Source organism: Podarcis muralis, chromosome 12 (genome assembly GCF_964188315.1).
Source record: "Podarcis muralis chromosome 12, rPodMur119.hap1.1, whole genome shotgun sequence".
NCBI lineage: Eukaryota > Metazoa > Chordata > Lepidosauria > Squamata > Lacertidae > Podarcis > Podarcis muralis.
The window spans coordinates 59,220,498-59,238,336 of record NC_135666.1 but is presented as its reverse complement, the minus strand read 5'-3'; positions in this window follow the sequence as shown (position 1 = coordinate 59,238,336).

Genomic DNA, 17,839 nt, shown 5'->3' with positions numbered 1-17,839 from the left:
GTTAGATTAATACCTCCCTCCCTCAGCTCCTTTTTCTAAATAGCACTAATCATTGCATTGCACTGATGAAGCTTTAAAACATGAGCAAAAAAGAGAGAGCAAAATCTGTTCAGAGGCTTATTATCTATCTGCATTGGTATTGTTATGACTTGCTTGTAGGAATACAGTGAGAAGTAGGGTGAATGTCAGCGGGGGGACTTTGGTAATATGATGCCCTTTGCGAGGACGAGATTTGGTGCCCATTCCCCAACTTTGAGTAGGTGTATCCATATAAATATATGTTTGTTGCTGTTGTTTGTGGTTGTTGTTGTTGTTGCTGTTACTTGTGCGGAGGCACTGCCTGCACGGCCCTAAACTTGGCACTGTGGGTATGACATGGCCAGCACCATGCGTTTCCCAGTTTGATTTGGGTGTTCAGCATCTTTGATACACAAAGAAAGGGCCAGTTCACATATATCTCTGTGCAGTGGCATTCCAAAGGGCATTGACCATGGTGCTATTGAGAATGTGTCAATCTCTGTTGCATTAGGTGGGATATTCCTTTGCCACCCTGAAGGCTCCTTCTGTCATTCCAGCTCCACTTTCTGGTGGACTCCTCAGATGCTGGTCTGCAGCTGGCTTTGTGTCTGGATTAAATCTCTTGTGGAACTGCTCTCGGGATCCATTCCTCTCCTTCCCCACTTGTACTGGGACTTGTTCTTCTGCTCCCTGCATGCTTGGCTGTGTGTTGTTCCGCTCTGACCTTCCCCCAGCCTCTGCCAACAACTTGAGCACTCTAGACCCAAGAGTGCCGCAAGCTACAAACAGATTTATTTCTGTATCATTTCTGCACAAGATTTATGCCTTCTCTTTTGATTTTTTCCATTCTGAACACACCATGGAAGGCAGCACACAGTATAACAAAAGGAATGCCCCCCCTCCAAAAAAAAAAAGTGATTAAAACTAAATCACGGCATAGTAAGAACAATTCACCTGAGGAGCTAAACTTCTAGCACATGGGTCACCAATGCAGAGACCTACCCTGGGCCCCATGGGCTCACATCTCCCTGCCTTTCGCCCCACTGGTCAGGTAGCCTGATCAAACCCAATTGTTAGTGAGGGGAGAATGAGTCTGTGTGGTTGCAGTGTCTGCATGGTGCCCAGAACATTATTTTTCCTGCTTTGCCAATGTGGTCACAGCCCCAAGGAACTTGGAGACCCTGGATATTAACAGAAAGCTGGTGAAATGCTTGTGCAAACAGTCTTAACATAGCAGCAATAAATCACAGTAGATGAGGCAAGATTAATCTCATGTTTCTGAGAGTTCCTCTGGTTTGCTACTACAGAGAAGGCACTTTCTTTTGTTCCACAGGTGCAGTGTAGAAGATATCCAGGTGACTAATGCAGGAAAATAAACTCCAGAGGAAATTGGGGGGGGGGGGTCCACATGGTCAACTCAGATATGGTGATTTAGTTCCCATGTTAGTCTCATGCAAAGTATCTGCTAAATGCTTGGAGGGCTAAAAGAATTCGCTCCAAAAATAAAGAGCATGCTAAATAAATGCTGAGCTTATTTTTGGTAGAAGCAGTACTTGGACTGGGTCGCAATCTCGCTCTCCCAGATGCTGTCGGCGAATCTTGAATATGCTAAGAAGCTTCCATTACTCTCAGACACCTCTAGCCTTGGCCATAAGTGTGTTTTCTTTGAGACAGGATTTTATATTTGGCATATGTAGATCTCAGAAACTCCTTTTTATAGCTCGCCCTGCCTGGGACTCCGCATAATTTCCCCAATCTTTCTCAAAGTCAAAAGCCTAATTTATACTATCAGTTTCCGCTGTAGTCTGTAGCCTGCCCAGATCCTGCTAACCTCCCATAATGGGGACTGTTGCATTTCAGGCCACGTGGAGGGGGGTTGCTTATCTGAATGCTCTCCTATGTTTATAACACCTCCCTGCCCATGAGCACCTACTAAGTCTGGGAGAAGTCTGGCTTTAGTGGTCATGATCCAGATGACCACTTGGGGTGCTGGTCGTACTGGTCTGTCATGGGCTATCCACTTAACTATCCACGTTAACAGCAGAAACAAATTTAACATACAGTTCAACTTCACTTGTAAAGCTGGCAACAGGGCTGTCTTGGGCCAGCGTGTTACTTTGTGTTCGTGTTCATTCAGCAAATGCCATGTTTAAGGTATTGTGGTACTAAGTGACAGGATAAACTATGCATGTAAATTGTAAAACAGGTTATAAATGCAATAAAAAGTATGCAGAACCAGAGGAAGTGGTGCGGTACTTCTGACACTTCTTACCTGGCCTAGGCTGACCCTAGGCTAGGATTCATTTCTCAGGCGAGAGCTAATTTTCTGTGTGTAGGGAATATTTTTTTTAATATGGAGCATCTTGAAAAATGTGAAGAGGTTTAATAACTCAGCTCTGAGATAACATATACATTTATTAGCTAGTATAAGGTAAAGGTACCCCTGCCCGTACAGGCCAGTCTTGCCAGACTCTGGGGTTGTGCGCCCATCTCACTCGGGAGGCCGGGGGCCAGCACTGTCCGGAGACACTTCCGGGTCACGTGGCCAGCGTGACATCGCTGCTCTGGCGAGCCAGAGCCGCACACGGAAACGCCGTTTACCTTCCCGCTATAAAGCGGTCCCTATTTATCTACTTGCACCCGGGGGTGCTTTCGAACTGCTAGGTTGGCAGGCGCTGGGACCGAGCAACGGGAGCTCACCCTGCCGCGGGGATTCGAACCGCCGACCTTTTGATCGGCAAGCCCTAGGCGCTGAGGCTTTTACCCACAGCGCCATCCGCGTCCCTATTAGCTAGTAAAATATTATATATACTATATATTATTATATATATATATATTATATATGCTTTCGTAGATTTTCACGGGTATAGGAATGCAGGTTTTGGTGTCCTCGGGTGTCTTCCCGTGTAAAAGTTGGGGTGTCTAGGCGACGTTTCGACGAGGTCTCACTCGTCATCTTCAGGCTGGTGCTTTCGGCTTCTTGTTACTGGAACAGAGCAGGATCTCAGTGTTTGAGTTCCTATAAATACTGTTGAGGAGGTGTGGTGTATAGCCCAGAACATTGGAGGCTATAAATAAATACTGTGTTAAGAGCATAGTTAGGAAATTTTAAAAAGCTGAAAGGTCAGATTAAAAATAAAATACAATAGGCACACGGTTAGAAAACTACTGAGCTGCAGCGTTCTTTCTGAGTAGCTTATGTGAAAAGGCTATTTAGTTGTCACTATTAACCCACAGAACAGGTTTGTAATTATAACATGGATAAATGACCACTCTGCAGTCCTGCACATCTGCAAGAAAGGGTTGTTTTGCTGCATTCCTAGATAGCCAGAATGTTAAAGGGCCCTTCCAATCTCCAAGCAGCACAAGATCCCACAGGATACCCAGGGTTTGGTTTCTCTGGAATGAGCCACAGCAGAAACTCAGACCCTCCAAGTGGTTCTGACACGTCCCTAACTTAGAGAAGCCGTCCCAGTTTATGATTTGATCCCAGGATGTCCACTTTTCCTTAGAATGTCCCGATTTTCATTGGAGAAATGTTGGAGGGTATGGAGTTATCTGACTCCCAAGCCATCTGAAGGTAATCCTGTATAGGGAAGTTTTTTAAAAAAAATGTTTAATGTTTTATTATGTTTTTATATATGGGATGCGGGTGGCGCTGTGGGTTAAACCACAGAGCCTAGGACTTGCCGATCAGAAGGTCAGCAGTTCGAATCCCCGTGACGGGGTGAGCTCCTGTTGCTCGGTCCCTGCTCCTGCCAACCTAGCAGTTTGAAAGCACATCAAAAAGTGCAAGTAGATAAATCGGTACCGCTCCAATGGGAAGGTAAACGGCGTTTCTGTGCACTGCTCTGGTTTGCCAGAAGCGGCTTAGTCATGCTGGCCACATGACCCGGAAGCTGTCTGCGGACAAATGCCAGCTCCCTGGGCCAGTAAAGTGAGATGAGCGCTGCAACCCCAGAGTCAGTCATGACTGGACCTAATGGTCAGGGGTCCCTTCACCTTTATGTTTTTATATATGTTGGAAGCTGCCTACAAAGGCTGGGGCAACCCAGTAAGATTTGTGGGGTATAAATAATAAAATTATCATTATGGAAATACAGTTTCATCATTCAATACAATTCTATTATTGTACTATTCTAACTATTAAAGCAACTGTAACAGAGGCAGGTCAGTGATGTTCAGTGTTATGTGACACGTATTTACTAAGCACTTGGTTTCGCTGTGCTCACTGGGGCTTATTCAGTAGGACTGTAGCCCCCAAGACCAGCTGAAATACCAAATCCTGGACAAGACTCCAGATGCTCCTCATGGCCCAGTGAAGGCCGCTCTGAACATTGAAGATTTTAAACACCTGCCTGAAGGCTGGCCAAGGCCTGACCTGCTGTACCTGTCTGATAAGGGAGTTTCGGTGGGTAGGAGAGGGGTACACATTGCCTGGAAAAGAGGAGACTGGTAACCATCTTCAGGTATCTCAAGGGCTGTCACATGGAAGAGGGAACAAGCTCGTTTTCTCCTGCACTGGAGGGTAGGACTTCAAGTTACAAGAAAGGAGATTCTGACTAAACATACGGAAAAAAACTTTCTGATGCTAAGAGCTGTTTGACAGTGGAACAGTCTCCCTTGGGCTCTCCTTCCTTGGAGGTTTTTCAGCAGAGCTTGGATGGCCATCTGTCTTGGAAGCTTTAGCTAAGATACCTGCATTGCAGGGGGTTGGACTAGATGACCCCTGGGTCCCTTCCAACTCTACGATTCTACAATTCTGATTCCATGATTGCAAAAGCCTTCCTCAGTCATTGGGTTTCAGACTGCAGGCTCATACAAAGTTGGGCCTCCTCAGCTGATCTTACTGGCTTGGTGAAGTCTCGTGAGACTTGCGAGAGCTTAGTGAGACTTGCAGTGGGGTCTCTGCAGTGTCCCAGTGGGCAGCAAGGTGAGAGCAGTGGAGAGGAGACGTTGGCGATACTGTCCTGTCCCAGGCAGCAAAATGACTTATTCTAAGCTACCTATAAGTGCTTATTAAATTAGAGTGTGTTGATTGTAAATGTATGATCACCCATTCTTCAACTCAGGATTCCTAAAGCAGTTCAGAACATGAGTTTTTAAAAACCCCAAAATAAAATCAAGAAGCAAAATCAATATCTAACTGCAAGTGGCCTTGGATACGGCAGAGAGTGAACCAGCTTATGTGATATGTGCGGCTAATTTTCTAGGCTTTCAAAACCACCCAGTTCTTCCAACTTCAACCCTACACTTCTAATAGGCCCACGCTCCATTTAAGACTCCTATAAAAGAGTAGTATAATAAAACAGAACATTTGGTCTCTATGCTTGGCTGAGGAGCCAGTGGGGCAAAGCTACCATCTGTGGGATGCTGACTCCAAATCTTCAAAGGATTCCTGTCACAACTTATCTCACAACAGCCTTGCCCGTTTGTTGCAGTCAGAAATTTTGTGTGTTCCTCTTGCCATAAACCTGCTTGGTTTGCTTTTTCCTTCTTTTAAATGAAGCAGATGTCTGAGCTTCCATAAAACACACCGCCAGTATTCTGACATTGCAGCAGGAAAACAGGTTTTGCCAAATAGTGCAGAATCTGGGGTGTTGAGAATCTGGTGCTGCCCATGGCCGGAAAAGATGATGGTGCTCTGGGGAAGAAGACTATTGGTCCACTGCTCTCACCCCAGGCCCATACCCCTTGGCTCCGGGTGGCTGCTCATGGAGGCTTTACCCAGTGATAAAACACTTTTACTAAGCAGGGTGCTTTATAATGTTTACATTGTTTGTCACTTATGAATCACTGCTATTCCCATCCTATACATGGTGTGTGAAGGCTTTGTAGACTCTGTACCTTTTCAACACATTCAAAACAAGTTCTTGCTCTCAAAGAATTCTGGGCACTGTAGTTTGTTAAGGGTCGCTGGAAATATTAGCTCTGTGGGTGCCCAGAATTCTTTGAGGGATATGATGTGCTTTGAATGTGCTCTAAAGGAATGTGCATAGCCTTTGAAGGAGTGAATTTCCTAAACCAAGCCAACAAATATTGGGCAAAGGAACCTTATCTCTGCTGCTCATTTAAATACAGTGGTACCTCAGGTTAAGTACTTAATTTGTTCCGGAGGTCCGTTCTTAACCTGAAACTGTTCCTAACCTGAAGCACCACTTTAGCTAATGGGGCCTCCCGCTGCCATCACGCCACCAGAGCACGATTTCTGTTCTCATCCTGAAGCAAAGTTCTTAACCTGAGGTACTATTTCTGGGTTAGCAGAGTCTGTAACCTGAAGCGTATGTAACCTGAAGCATATGTAACCCGAGGTACCACTGTATGCTGATTCGTAGGATCAGAGAGTTGAAGGGAAACTTGTAAGCCATCTAGTCAGGGCTGGCCGACCCATGAGGCAGACTGAGGAGCCCCACCAACCCCTGCTGCCACTGGAAAAGTGAGGAGACGCAGAAGTGGCTTCCAGTGAGATCTTTCCTGAGGCCGCAACAACTTCCATGTGCTAAAAATGAAATGAAGGGAGAAAATGGGCTCACGTGCAGGTAGCCTATGTCACGTTTAGCTGTAGTGGGCTGCAGGACAAAGGTTAGGCTGCATGCCTGAGTCTCTTCCAATTCCTGGATCCAGCAAGATCCAATGGCGGATGCAACTGTTGAAGTGGCCAGGCCAGCTTCTTGGCAACGGCCCTCTAAGTATGGGTCATTAGGGTAACAAAGGAAGTGGCTCTGTGCCAGAGGACAAATGGATGGGGACCCCTCTCTCAGCTGGCTGTTGATTAGAAAAACAAATGCCTTTGTGTGTGTGCCAGAGAGAGAGCTAGAAGAAGCTGACAGACAAAGCCATTCCTGATTTCTGCTGGGATCCAAGGCTGTGGCCATCTGTGGTGTTAATGCTGTGAGTCCCTCCATCATAAGTTCAGGTTGTATATATGTGTAAATAAACCATATATCCTAAAGGCACCACAGTCGCCATACCCTCCAACATTTCTCTGACGAAAATAGAGATGTCCCATTCCATAATGATGCTTTTACTATTTATACCCCACACATCTTACTGGTTTGCTCCAGCCACTCTGAGTGGCTTCCAACATATATAAAAACATAATAAAACGTTTAAAAAATTTAAAATCCCTATACAGCATTGCCCTTCTGTATAGGAAGGTCAGATAACTCCATACCCTCCAACATTCCCGCAATGAAAATAGGGACATCCTAAGGAAAAGTGGGACATTCTGAAATCAGAAACCAGGACAGCTTCTCTAAATTAGGGATGTCCCTAGAAAATAGAGACACCTTTTGTGGGGGTTTTGTGGGGGTTTTTTTGGAGGGTTCGAATTAACACAGAGAAATCCCACATTATCCAATTCACTCCAAACTGATGAGTTTTGTTGGGTTTTGTAGTGTGAACCCCACATTTTGTAGCACCCCCCGCCCAAACTGAGTAACTGATCCTCAAACTAAGGGTCAAAGGTATCACCCAGGAATCCAACATAATCTGATTCACTACAAAACCCCTACACAATGGCTACAAAACTGGTTTGGAAGGGAGCCAAAATGTTGGGGTTTGCAGTTAATGAAGCAACTCCCCCTTGTTATGGTGATCTATAAACTCCTGCTGAATCCCGAGCTTTTCTGTGCCTCCTTCAGCTCTGGATGACTCCATGCCATGTGCTTCAATACCAAAGAGAGGTTGGTTGGGTGGTCAGGATGAGGATAGTCAAGGCCTCATCTCATGCAAAACTAGCTCACCCAACTACAAACCTTAATGTTAAAGCAGTTCAGCACCTGCCCTGTGTAGCACACCTAAGTTAGGCTGGCATCCACATTCTACACATTTTTAAAATTTATTTTGCAAACGTTCACAGAAGGATGATTTGACTTCCAGGCAGTGTCTGATTCTTTTTTGAGAGCTGCTTTATCGTTTCTTTTTATTTTTGCATACTGCTGTTCTATATTTTTAAATGTTCAGTGGTTTATAAATATTCTGAATAAATAAAAGAAACAAATGTTAAGGCTGCAGTTGCACAGGAGTAAGCCCTATTGAACACAGTGAGATTTACTTCCAAGTAGACTTTTGATAAGACTGAGCCACTCTATTCCTAAGCACACCTACTAAGTAGTAAATCCTATTCAGCTTAGTAGAATTTAATTTTGAGTAAACATATGTAGTCTGTGAGAGGCCCATTTTAAAAATGGCCTTAAAATAAATGAGTTTCGTATTGTGAGAAGTCAAACTGCAAAAGTTTTGCTATGAAGCAGCATTTATTTTTTTACAACAACTTGTAAAACTTGTAAAACTTAAAAAGACATATCCCAGATTGCCACAACACCTAAAGAGCACAACTGAGTACTCCATTTTACAGACCGGGTTTAGACAATGTCTACCCATCCTGTGATGACTTAAAGTTTTGCTCTAGTGCGGTGGTTCTCAAACTTTTCTCTCTGTGCCACAAAAAATAAAAAATAAAAAAATAAAATTGTTCACACCGGACCGAATTTTTAATTGATAAGAAATACACTGGAAAACAACAACTAGGAATGTCCTCAGTATCATTTGATGCTCTTCCTCTCATTTTGAAAAGATACCTATCCATATTCTGAAAAGAAAAGATAAAACCCCACACACATTTAAAAATTGATACTATACTACATTGAAATGTTTAAATATTTCTTTGCTTGTCCTTGAATCTTCCTGCCACACTGCCCATCCTCTCCTGCCGCACCAGAGTGGCTTCCCTTTGAGAACCACTGCTCTCGTGCCACATCCATGTGGCTGGCCCTGGGTTCACGGAAGGAGACCATCGGGGGGGGGGGCACGATCAGTCTCACAGCGATGAGGGCAGGCTCATGTGAACGTGCCGTTTGTGGGAACCAGAATTGCCATGCGACTTGTTCACACGTAAGCACTCTAAATTCCATGCTGGTAGTCACATCCCTAATCAGTGTGGTTCAAGGGGTGGCTGCAGGAATGTCAGGAACAGTCCAAAGAGGGCTGCCATTTATCTGAACTAGCCTTATGATGTCATTTCAATCCTCAAGGGAGCAACTAAAATATTGCCTGTTTCTATCATGAAGGACTTAGTCACACTTTCTTACATTTGCAGCAAAAGATATACTTGTGCTGAACTTCACAAATGACAGAGTAGTTATTTCCCCCTAAATGGCAATAACGTCTTGCCCAAATGGCCATTGCCTTAATCTTGAATGTTATTTTACCAATTCACTTTGAAACCACAACAGAACAAAAGTCACACAGGATAGGAGGTGAACTTCAGACAGCCAAGGTCTTTCTGTCTCATCCAGTAGAGGGAGCTCAAACATCAAGTTAAATAAGCTGTTTTATTAATCAGCATTTCCTTTTAATTAAAGGTGTGTGTGTGTGTGTGTGTGTGTGTGTGTGTGTGTGTGTGTGTGTGTGTGTGTCTGTAACCTCATCATTTTGTTGAGACTACCTTTTACCCAACCTGAAAAGTCAAAAATGAAGCATAGATTTCAGGAATTATTAAATTTGAAATTCCTTCCCACCCCCACAAATACATTCACTGCACTTCAGATAACTCTCCATTTCTCAAGGAAAGTTTTTAGAGTGCAATTAAGAGATCAGAAATGGTTATTCAGAGCTGTGCCTAGTCCCCAAATAAAGATGCCAGGATAAGCAAGGACCTTGAAGTCTGTGCTGTTGTTTTAAAGGAGCATAAACTAAGGGGTGTAAGCCAGCCAAAGCTGAATACTTTTGCAGTAAAATCCTATGCATGTCTACTCAGAAGTAATGCTCATTGATTTCAATGGGATATACTACCAGGTAAGTTTGTACAGGATTGCAGACACATTTATTTATTTATTTAAAATATTCTGTGCTTCACCAAATTAAAAGATAACAGAATGAAAAATGTAATAAACTGCATGCTAAAAATAATTGGTAGATAAAAACAGAAATAGTGAGCAAAATGTCTGAAATATTTGTGCACTGCAATCCTATGCATGTCAACTCAGAAGTAGGCCCCACCTAAGTCCCATTGGACTTGCTACCAGATAAGTGAATATAGAATTGCATTCTAAAATTCTGGGAGAATAGAAAAGATTTTGCCATGGTTTCAATGGGACAGTTGAATGCACTGTGAAATTCTCCCCATTAAACCCAGTGGGGTGTAGGCTGCAAACATATCCTATACCTATTTACCTAAGAGTAAGTCCCACTAAACTCAGTGAGGCTGGGTTCTGAATAGATAGGATTGCACAGTTAAAGATGCTGCACATTGGACGGATTGGGCCCTAGATAGATTTCTTAGATACACTGTAAGAAAGGAAGGAAATATTTGTGTGCATTCCATGGCATATGGCATTATATTATTTATTTTATACAAGGGCATATCAAGGCTTAAACTGGCCACACCAGTGCTAAAAAAAAAAGGTGGTTATGGATCTTCTACTTATATGAACATGAAGCTTATTTTTAAACTTTTGAAATCTTATGGCACAAAGAGCATATGGTATTTTCATCCTCCTGAACTCTGGCATGGTGCATTAAGGACACATTTTGGTCAAAACAGATGTGCAGCTTTTGCAATGACGTGCTTTTTACAATTTCCAGAATTTTGGCACGTGGCATGCAAAATTGATTAAACTGCATATCATTCCCCATTAAAAGCCACAGTTTTCCTGAGAAATCATATGCGGGACATAATATGTGCCACCGACTGAACATGCACTGACCATCCAAACTAACAACCATCGTCTTGGTGTTGTGACATCTTGTAGGGCTGCACATGTGGTCATGCATTCCACTTTAAACAGATGTGAGTTTTCGATCTACAAGATAAGCGATGCTTTTCGAATGCTGTGGTAACAAGAAAATCCATGAAAATACAAACATGTCACCACCCGCACCCTCAAATAATTAAGAGTACGCTCACATTCAGAATAAGCGAAGTGCAGCAGTGTGGGGGCCACACATTTGCCAAGGTCACTTTAGTCACCTAACTGTTTGAGGGTAGGAAGCTATGCCAAGGGAACTGGGATAAAAATATGTGAAACAGTGTACAAAAGAAAGCTGCAAGATGCCAATTTCCCAGAGCTACCTTTCAGTGAAATCATACCTTGATTTTGAACTTGAGAGATGAGTCAGGATCCGGTATGTTAATTATTCAAGTCATATTTGTCTCAGTAAGTGCAGTTGCTTCTTGTACTGATGAAGTGTTAGAGGAAAATGTCCTCCCTGTTTACCCCCTGCCTTCCTTTAGCTTCCAGACCTTGGCCTGATTTGTAGCTACACCTGATAGGGTCACTTTTGCTAGAAATTTGTCTTCATTGAAGCATAGCAAGCAGAATTTTGTGTTTCTGAATGCCATCCTAACAGCAACTCCTCACACTGAAAGGGCACCTGTACCTAGCAAGACCTGTATCCCTGCTCCTTCAGACATCCCTTTAGTTCATGATGATTTGTGCTCATTATGGTATCAGATTGCCACAAGTGGCCCCAATTTCAACACCGTTTGTGCCTGCAAAAGTGTTGGGGTGGTCACACTGCTTCATTCCCATTCAGCGCATATCCCACAACATCCTGCAGAAAGCCCTTCCAAATTGGTGTGTTATTGTGGGTGTATTCTGCAACCTTTTCGTGACATACCAGTAGTGCATTAATGGTGGATTTACATATTCTGCTTTAGTTTGTTCTGTGATGCTTCCACAAATGCTATCACATTATTGCTGTCTGGAGGGGGTATGGTGGCGGCGGGGCGAGGATTTTTTTGGTGTGTGTGTGCATATCCTCCAACATCCAAAATAGTGACGTCCCATTCCATAATGATAATTTTACTATTTATACCCACACATCTTACTGGGTTGCCCAGCTACTCTGGTTGGCTTCCAATATACATAAAACATAAGAAACAGTAAACATTTTTTTAAAAAAACCCTTCCTTATACAGGATTGCCTTCAGATTGCTTGAGGGCCGGATAACTCCATACCCTCCAACATTTCTCCAATGAAAATAGGGACATCCTAAGGAAAAGTGGGATGGCTTCTGTAAATCTGGGATGTCTCTGAAAAGCAGGGGCACTTGGAGGGCCTGGTGTGTGCCTTCAGATCGTACAGACCATACGGTGGGACATCAGGAGGGCCAAAGGCTTCCTAGCTCTGCTGTTAGGTAGTCTGAGGATACAATCCTATGCAATCCAGCAATGGGTTATATTATTCCCTCAGCTTTTATTATTAAGATACCATTTGTTTCACTAGTCTTTCTTTAAATTAAATTATATTTGTTTAATTATCCATTCCTTTAAAATATGTTCATTTTCATTGCTGAAGTCCATTTTCTTTCTTTTCCTTTTGTTTGTTGACAACAGCAGCACTAATTTGGGCAGCCACCATTAGGTTAATAGCTCAGTTGGTAGAGCATGAGACACTTAATTCCAGGGTCTTGGGTGCGAGTGGCACATTGGGCAGAGAATTCCTGCACTGCAGGGGTTTGGACTAGATCACTTTTTGTGGTCCCTTCCAACTCTATGATTAATTTCAATTTCATTTTCCCAGAATGCCCAGGACATTACAAATAGCTTGCCCACACCCTCAGGCCATAACAATCAAAAGTTACCCCATACAGATGGGATGGACAGTGATCGGCTTACTTCCCTTAGACTTGCTCTAACTGTAACCTTCAACTGTCTCTGAATCGGGGTAATTTTGTGCAATGCAAAATTTGCATTTGCCGAGGGAGTCAGAACAGCACTCAAATTGTCCAGATGAGAAAATCCCATTCACCACATGGGAAAGCTCCGCTGGACAGCTATCTGCAGATACAAGGGTGGTGGCAAAGGAGGCTCTCTTCCATGCCATCAGTACCCACAGGGGGCATGGTAATGCACACCCCCCCCATGTTCGGTCAGGTTACGAGCTTTTGCAAGTGCTCTTATTCATGTGCTCAGCCATTCAGATAGATACTTGGAACAGAGACTAAGAGCAGAAGACACTTTGTTGATGGAAAATTTATGCAGTGTCTCAATAGTGTACTTCAGGGTCTGTGCCATAATGCACTTCTACCAGTCTTAACTTCAGCAGACACCAAATAAGAAGCCAAAACAACGAGATGCGAGTGGAAGGGAGAAAGGAATCTGCCGCCAATCGTCCCTGTTTCCCTGTGATCTTAATGTGTTAGTTAAAAGACCAAAATAGAGTAAAACAAAAGCAGCCATTGCAAATGGAAGGTCTTGCATAAATATCCAGCATCTCGAGGGAGCCATTTATCAAGCCTGACAGGGATATACACATGAAGGCTTTTACTGATTATTTTTTCAAGACAATCCACTTATCTAAGAATTCCGATTTCAGCAAGTGTTCAGGGGAAGGTTAAGTCATCAGTTTATATTCTTTACAGTATGAACTTCTTTTTAAAAAGAGAGAGTGAGTGAGAGTAAATCAATATCAGGGCAACTCTATGAAGATACGCTGACAGAAAACATGTTCTTCTGATCTGCTGTTATTTTTCTCATTGAAAATCAGGAAAGGTTTTCTCCTTTCCCTTTATCTTGGGTTTTTGCACTTTGAGAGTGGAACAATTAAATAAAATATGTCAGATGGAGTTGAGCCACAATAACATTTCCTTGTGGGTAGATGACTTTGGTAGATGACAGCTGAAAGTAAATGTTCCTTTCATGAGTTATGACAAAGAGTCATCAGATATTCTCTGAGTGTTCAAATATTTGGTGAACATTCAGATAGCAGTTGTTTGGTCGTGGCACTCCAAGTATGGCACTCCTTGCCCTAGGAAGCTACTCCTGCTGCCTCCTTAACAGTATTTGCCAAATGCCAAGGTGCCAGCTTATTTCTCAATGCCTATGAGACTGAGAGACTCCACCAATGAGTTAATTTTGCAGATGCTGTATTATTATTATTATTATTATTATTATTATTATTATTATTATTATTATTTCCAAGGAGCCATAATGGACTTGTTCTGTGTGTGGACCTGTTCTGTGTGTGAAATGGCCCTTGGGTATTACCACCGCTGTGTGCGATGCCATCACTGGGAAGAGCTATTTAGTGTATGGAGGTGGCAGGGACGCGGGTGGCGCTGTGGGTAAAACCTCAGTGCCTAGGACTTGCTGGTTGTAAGGTCGGCGGTTTGAATCCCTGCGGCGGGGTGAACTCCCATCGTTCGGTCCCAGCTCCTGCCCACCTAGCAGTTCGAAAGCACCCTAAGTGCAAGTAGATAAATAGGGACTGCATTATAGCGGGAAGGTAAACGGCGTTTCCATGTGCGGTGCTGGTGCTGGCTCGCCAGATGCCGCTTCGTCACACTGGCCACGTGACCCGGAAGTGTCTTCGGACAGCGCCGGCTCCCGGCCTCTTGAGCAAGATGAGCGCGCAACCCTAGAGTCGGTCACAACTGGCCCGTATGGGCAGGGGTACCTTTACCTTTACCTATATGGAGGTGGCAATGTATGAACCAATCTGCATAACCTGAAATCTTTGCATTGTCCTCTTCCTAACACAAAAGAGTCTCTGACTTGAAGGATTACAAGTTGAGCTCCCTTGGTCCTTCCTGATCAGAGACCATTGTACACTAAGGTGGCATTTTGTTCATTTTCAAAGTCCTGGTTAGTATTTGAATAGAGGCAAAGGTGTTATTTAACCGAGAAGCAGCAGCTTGCGCAGTAGGGGCTAGGTCATTAGGTCTGAAACGCAAATGATGAGCCTTTCTTCCGAGGATTGTGGTGCAGGCGATGTATTTTCCACAAGGTCTGGGGGGGTGCTTTGATTTACTGCCCTGTGTAAACAATATACAATTAGTGACTTTAAGTACACCAAACACTTAGCACAGCTGAGCTTCTGTACAATGTCACATGGGTAGTTATGGTACCTGCAATAAAACAAGAACATTTTAAATGTCAATCTGAGCTTCACATAAGCAAGCCTTGCCTCTTTAGCACATGAGGAGAAATGAAACAGATTAGTGCTGCTACAACATGAGGGAAGAAACTAAACAGACAAGTGCTTCAAATGTGGGTATCCAGATGGGGGGAAAAGGACTCAGGCTAATTCACAGTAGAATGGCAAGAAATTTTGTCTTGTGGTTTTGGTTCCTATTAAGTTCTACAGGACTGATGCTCAGGCTTCAGTTGCACGGATGGGGTGAAGGATGAGGATTCCTTATGGTAGAACCGCAAACATTGTAAGTGTAAAGCTAAAAACATACTAGCATTAAATAAGCCATCAGGTGAAATTCCTCTATGTGTGCTCCTGTTTTGCTGTGAAAATCATCATATTAGATGGCCATTTTAGTTTTTTTATTTAGTTCTTGCAGTGGTGCCATCAACATGCTGGCATTTTAGTGTTAATTAAACTGTGAAAAAATATACGGCTAGTTCATCTTGGTGGATGAAAGAAGCAACTGGCCAAGAAGGACTAAGTGCCAAGCTTCAACAGCATTAAAATATATTGAGTTGGAACCACAGTTATACCTGAAATTCTTCACTCTAATCACCATGCAATTTCTTGGGAGGACATAGTTCACCCCTGCAAATTGTGCAAATACCTCCCACTGCACTAAACAGTGAGTTAGACAGAAGTCACATAAACTATTAGCTGAATTGGGTGCATGGTCAATATTTAATAGAACTAAGCTGAAAGAACCTTTTAGGTGTTATTTTTCTTGCTTTCATTATGGCTGAAAAATATTTCATTTTGGAGGGAGTAGGGCTAGGCAAGATGCCTCACTCCCATTTGGGGGTGCATTTCAAAGTACGTTTGAAACTAAACAAGGTTCTTTTGAGGTCTACCAGAATGGTGGCTGGTATTTTTGGATCACTCTACATTTTCCTTCAGATGAGGCATTCTGTGAAATCTAAAATGCTGGCTGCCAACCTCATGCCCCAATCCCCAAGGAGGGTGGAGTTCACACCCTCTTTTGTTGCTGACTGCCCCCAAATTTGGGTCAGACTTTCAGCCCTTTGAAAGATTAGCCCAGGCCTAGCTTCTGGTTTGCATTCAAAACACAATCTGTTTTTCTCCAGGCCAATGAGCCTGCTAGCAGCTCCAGCCTGACTCCACCTCCAGTCTGACATTTGACATTTTAGAGACATATAACAGTATTTTAAATTATTCCAAGTAACTTATAAGTTAAATGTTATACTGGATGAAAACACTGATTTTCAGAGTCAGCTGATTTTCAGATTCAGCATGGTAAAAAAAGAAAGTGGGTTCCCCCAAATTAATAAAAAGTATCTCTTGCATTCCATTTTGGGGAAACTAGCATAGACTGCACCTGACGTGTGCTGTGGGCTAATTCAGGGTTTCAGCAGTTCCTTGGAGCCTTAATAACCAGTGTTGGGGAGTATTCCCACTGTTTATTTTCCCCGAGCTGTGATTAATATCTAGGACTTAGACAAAAGCAAGGAATCACTTTCAACTTTTAACTGTTTGATTTAAGATTATCCCTTAGTGATCATGTTAATTTTAATACAAAACTTGGAACTCACAAAAGTTCAACTCTGCTCTAGTATTGAATCACTTTATCAAAGAACTGGAAATTATGCAACATAATTGCCCAGAATATTTTTGGTTTATGAGCAGAGATTTCTAGATGATGCAGCAGTAAATAATGAAGCCATTAAAAAGAAAGATGGGGACAGCTTGATAACCTTTGAGCAGAAAGCTGCAATACAGCATGTATTTAGGCTAAAGTGATGGGACAAGATCGGTATTGTGGAGTGGTGGGCTTAGTGTTTCCTTCCTTAACTATGGTTTGTTTAACCAGTCTGCTGCAAATGCTCACAAAATTTAGGCATGAAATAAGAACAGCTGGAAAACAAATTAAACTCTGGAGAAGCAAGCCATGGTTTGTTTGATCATCTGTGGGGAACTTGTGCATAAATCGTGGTTTGCTTAGTGTTATGTGTGAACCAGGCCACTGAGTTAATGTATGATAATAGTTCTTATCTCTATTTGGACAGCTCTGAAATGCTGCTGATATAAGTGAGGCATCAGAATAAAATCCCTCTTACATATGTTGAAAACGTAGTTCTGATCATTAATCTCATTTATCTGAATTTATGAATGCACTTGGATCTGTACATTCTTCTTCCCATGTTCTCTGTACTGAAATTTAAGCCTGATCATGATTCCTTTGATATATTTTCAGGGTTAGCCCAAATGGGCCCAGTCAGCTCTTTTAAGCTCATAAGATTGGTTCTAAAGTCCTTTGATCACTCTGGGAAATCTTGTTCATATGGCGTACCACTAATATGAATTCATAGCTTGGACAAAGTCAGATAAAGAGTTCCAAACTCCCTTATTCTCCTTTGGAAAATCTCACCCATTTAATATTATAATGACAATGAAGCATATCAAGAAATAAATCAGGAAAAAAGAACAGAGAGACCCAAGCTTCTGGACGGATTAAACAAAGGATGAAGTATTAGATAGCAAAACACACACAAAGAGAGGGAGAGAGGGAGAGAGCACAATTCTAGTGCAACCCTCTTCATGTCTACTCAGAAGTAATTTTCAGCAGTCCTATTCAATGGAGCTTACTCCCAAGAAAATGTGCCTAGGGTTGAGCAAAATCAGATATACAACTCCAGCCTTCCCTATTCTTTCTGGGATAAGGAAATACAACCTGCCCAATAGTCTAAAACTGAATTTTATTCCTTCATGGCTATTGAGTGATTCCTCTGCCTTTTGATCTTTTAATATGCTTAGGTCTCTGTTCTCTTTTATTCAGTCTCAGGAATAGTTAAATACTTCTTAGCAATCCCTGGATGCATGCCCTTTATTTTAGAAGTTAGGTTCTGCTTGCATACTAGTTTATCTGAGTAAGATTTAGAAG